This window comes from Schistocerca gregaria, chromosome X (genome assembly GCF_023897955.1).
Source record: "Schistocerca gregaria isolate iqSchGreg1 chromosome X, iqSchGreg1.2, whole genome shotgun sequence".
Lineage (NCBI taxonomy): Eukaryota > Metazoa > Arthropoda > Insecta > Orthoptera > Acrididae > Schistocerca > Schistocerca gregaria.
This window is the reverse complement of record NC_064931.1, coordinates 315,651,286-315,656,255: the sequence shown is the minus strand read 5'-3', so window position 1 is coordinate 315,656,255 and position 4,970 is coordinate 315,651,286.

Below are 4,970 nucleotides of genomic sequence, written 5' to 3'. Positions count from 1 at the left end.
CTAGATATGAATACACTATGCAGATTCAGAAGGATGTAGGCTGCAGTAGGTACCGGGAGATGAAGAAGCTTGCACAGGATAGGGTAGCATGGAGAGCTGCATTAATGCAGTCTCAGGACTGAAGACCACAACAACAACATTCATCTCTTGGTCTCCCTCTATGCTTTTTACCCTCCACGCTGCCCTCCAGTACTAAATTCGAGATCGCTTGATGCCTCAGAACATGTCCTACCAACCGATCCCTTCTTCTATTCAAATTGTGCTACAAATTCCTCTTCTCCCCAACTCTTTTCATTTCCTCCTCATTAGTTAACCCGCCAGGATAGCCGAAGGCGCTAATGTGTTGCTCCCTAGACTCGGATAGGCGGGTCCGGCCCTGGATCGAATCCGTCCGGCGGATTACCGTCGTAGGCCAGTGTGCTTGCCAGCTTGGAGGTGGTTTCTAGGTGGTTTACCACATCCCACTAGGTGAATGCCAGGGTGATCCCCACCTTCCGCCTCAGCCTCACGACCCGTAGACATCTGAGTAAGTTCGCACTCTTCCATGGATTACACTCCTCCATTCTGGAGGGTACAGGGTGGCGACAGGAAGGGCATCCGGCCGCCCCTTAAAATTAACCTTGCCAAATCCGATCCTAATCATGCCGAACCTGCAAAACTGCGGGACAAAGGCTCAAGCTATAGCAACCTCCTCATTAGTTACATGATCTAACCATCTCATCTTCAGCATTATTCTGTACCTCATGCTTTTTACAATCCACGCTGTCCTCCAATACTAAATTGGTGATCCCTTGATGCCTCAGAACATGTCCGACCAACCGTTCCCTTCTTCTAGTCAAGTTCTGCCACAAACTCCTCTTCTCCCCAATTCTGTTCAATACCTCCTCATTAGTTATGTGATCGACCCATCTAATTTTCAGCATACTTCTGTAGGGCCACGTTTCGAAAGCTTCTATTCTCTTCTGGTCTAAACTATTTATCTTCCACGTTTAACTTCCGTACATGGCTACACTCCAATACAAATACTGTCAGAAAAGATTTCCTGACACTTAAATCTACACTCGATGTTAACAAATTTCTCTTATTCACAAATGCTTTCTTTGCCACTGCCAGTCTGTATTTTATATCCTCTCTACTTCGACCACCATCAGTTATTTTGCCTCCCAAGTAGCAAAAATCATTTACTACTTTAAGTGACTCATTTTCTAATCCAATTACTTCAGCATCACCTGATTTAATTTGACTACATTCCATTATCCTCGTTTTGCTTTTGTTTATGTTCATCTTAAATCCTTCTTTCAAGACAGTCCATTCCGTTCAGCTGCTCTTCCAGGACATTTGCTGTCTCTGATAGAATTACAATGTCATCGGCGAACCTCAAAGTTTTTATTTCTTCTCCATGGATTTTAATTCCTACTCCAAATTTTTCTTTTGTTTCCTTTACTGCTTGCTCATTATACAGATTGAACAACATCGGAGAGAATACAGATTGAACCCTGGCTCACTCCGTTCCCAACCACGGCTTCACTTTCATGCCCCTCGACTTTTATAACTGCCATCTGGTTTCTGTACAAATTGTAAACAGCCTTTGGCTCCCTGTGTTTTTCCCATGCCACCTTCAAAATTCGAAAGAGAGTATTCCAGTCAACATTGTCAAAAGCTTTCTCTAAGTCTACAAATGCTAGAAAAGTAGGTTTGCCTCTCCTTAAGTCCGTCCACGGGCCCTGGCAGACTCAACGGTTTCGGCCGGCCGCATGTCATCCTCAGCCCATCGGATACAGATATGGAGGGGCACGTGGTCAGAACACCGCTCTGTCTGCCGTATGTCAGTTTCCGAGACCGGAGCCGCCACTTCTGAATCAAGTAGCCATTCAGTTTGTCTCACAAGGGCTGAGTGCACAACACATGCCAACAGCGCTCGGCAGACCGGATGGCCACCCATCCAAGTGCTAGCCCAGCCTGACAGCGCTTAATTTCGGTGATCTGACGGGAACCGGTGTTACTACTGCGGCAAGGCCATTGGCTTGCCTTTCCTTAACCTATCTTCTAAGATAATTCATGGGGTCATTATTGCCTCAAGTGTTCCAACATTTCTACGGAATCCTAACTGAACTTCCCCGAGGTCGGCTTCTCCCAGTTTCTCCATTCGTCTATAATGAATCCGTGTTAGTATTTTGCAGCCGTGACCTATTAAGCTGATACTTCGGTAATTTTCACACCTGTCAACACGTGCTTTCTTTGGGATTGGGACTGTTATTTTCTTCTTGAAGTCTGAGGGTATATCACCTGTCTCATACATCGTGCTCACCAGATGACAGAGTTTTGTCGGGGCTGGCTCTCTCAAGGCTATCGGTAGTTCTAATGGAATGTTGTCTACTTCCGGGGCCTTATTTCGACTTATGTCTTTCAGTGCTCTGTCATATTCTTCACGCAGTATCATATCTCCCATTTCATCTTCATGTACGTCCTCTTCCATTTCCAGAATGTTGCCTTCAAGTATATCGCCCCTGTATAGACCCTCTATATACTCCTTCCACCTTTCTGCTTTCCCTTCTTTGCTTAGAACTGGTTTCCATGTGAGCACTTGATATTCATAGAGGTGGTTCTCTTTTCTCCAAAGGTCTCTTTAATTTTCCTGTAGGCAGTATCTATCTTAGCCCTAGTGATATATGCCTCTACGTCCTCACATTCGTCCTCTAGCCATCCCTTCTTACCCATTTTGCACTTTCTATCGCTCATTTTATAGACGTTTGTAATCCTTTTTGCCTGCTACGTTTTCTGCATTTCTATATTTTCTCTCTTGATCAATTAAATTTAATATCTCTTCAGTTACCCAAGGATTCCTACTAGCCCTCACCTTTTTTACCTACTTGACTCTCTGTTGTCTTCACTATTTCATCTCTCAAAGGTACCCATTGTTTTTCTACTGTATTTCTTTCCCCCGTACTTGTCAATCATTCCCTAATGGTTACTCTGAAACTCTCTACAGTCTCCGGTTCTTTCAGTTTATCCAGGTCTCATCTCCTTAAATTCCCACCTTTTTGTAGTGTCTTCAGTTTAAATCTACTTAAGCAAACGTACGTAGCTCAAAAAGAAGAACGGTAATGAACTATGTGATTTCTCAAGAACTTTGTCTGTATCTGAACTTTCTTCGGCTCTTAAAACTATAAAACTAGGAAAGGCGCCGGGAAATGAAGGAATCCAGCCAGAGTTTCTTCTGCATATGGAAAAAGTTCAAAAAGATGGCTAGCGGATTTCTCCTGCTACATTATATCTGGTTCAATCCCACAAAAATGAAGCAATACTCAAGCCCGGAAACGCATCAGACACGCCTAAGAATTGTCGCCCAATCGCGCTACTGAGCATTGTTTATAAGTTCGTTGAAAAAATTCTATACAATTGGATTAGTCCAGTAATCTTTCAAAAACGTCGTATTGAGCAATCTGGACTCCGACCAGGACGGAGCTGCGCTGATCAAGTCTTATGTTTAACAACATTTATTGACGCCGGATACCAAATGAATCAGAAAACATCAATTGCTTTAGTTGATCCAAGTGCTGCGTACTACACGGTTTACAGGCATGGACTACTTAATAAAGAATTCCAACTTGTCCCATAAAAATATGCTACGAAACTAACTGATCCCATGTTAGGTGGACAGAAACTAGAGAAAAAGGCATAAGTTTCCCAAAAGTATTGGGCAATGGCTTATCACAGGGACCTGTACTTGCTCTTGTCTTGTTTAATTAGTATATATCTGATATTCCTCCAACAAAGTACAAGAGCTTGGGCTATGCAGACGACTCGGCAATAGCTACCCCACAAACAACCTCTGGAACAGCTGAAGAAATCCTAACCTCTGAAGTAGGCATCTTAAGCCACTATTTCTGTAAATGGAGATTACAACTAAACTAAAAAAAAAGTTTCATACCTTCATCTGTCCAACAGATTGGCACACATAGCCCTCGATGAGCATTTTGGGGGGAGACAAACGTCATATAATATGCATTCAAAATACCTTGTCATCATGTCAGATAGGACACTTTCTTTTAAGGGACCCTTGACACGATGATCTGCTGAGTCCAAAACCAGACACGACATTGTCCACAACATCTGTAGCACTCAGGAGATCGTCAGCAGACACTTTCCGTATATCAACACTCGGATTGGTATACTCAGCAGCAGAGTACTGTGTGCCTGTCTGGCTTAATAGTCAACACGTAAAAAAGATAGACGTTCAACTTAACGAGGCCATGCGCATTGTTAGTGGGTCAATATGATCTACTCCCACATAATGGCTAACTATCTTGAGCCACATGCCAGTTCCTGATATCAGACGGAAGAGTGCGCTAGTGCGGGAATACCAGAAGATTGCTAATGATACCGACCTTTCAATACTCGATGACGTATTCCCTGCAAAGCGAAAAACACTAGGGTCACGACATACCACTTTAGTCACAGCCAGCACTCTCATGGAAACTGAATTCAATACCACCGATGAAGGGAAAAGCTGCTGGCAACAAAACTGGCCTCCAAAATGCCTGAAGCTACCTTGCAACCAGAAGAAAGCTGAATGTCTCACAGCAGGCTCACGCTGTCGTGAACATTCTCAACCTTTGTCAGCAAAAGACTTCGTGCTCAAACGCTTTGTTGATGGAAGCACACCTCTGTTCTTTCGAAATGATTTAGAAATTTTGTGGAAACATCAGATGTCTATACCGCGCTTCTGGATGTGTATCTTGTGGACCAATGCGACTACCCATTTCAGTCAGTGCAATATTTTGCAGCTGCAGATTTTGACATGAAATTAGCTGATTTAAATGAAAAATTTACCGATTTGCTGTATGTATGCGCTATTGTCTATACCCAAGACATATTTTACTGTTTTCGATAGTTGTCTTTCGCCTTCCTCTGTGAAAAAGCTGTGGCACTTATCACTGTTCATCTGATATACAGCACTGCAAGACTTT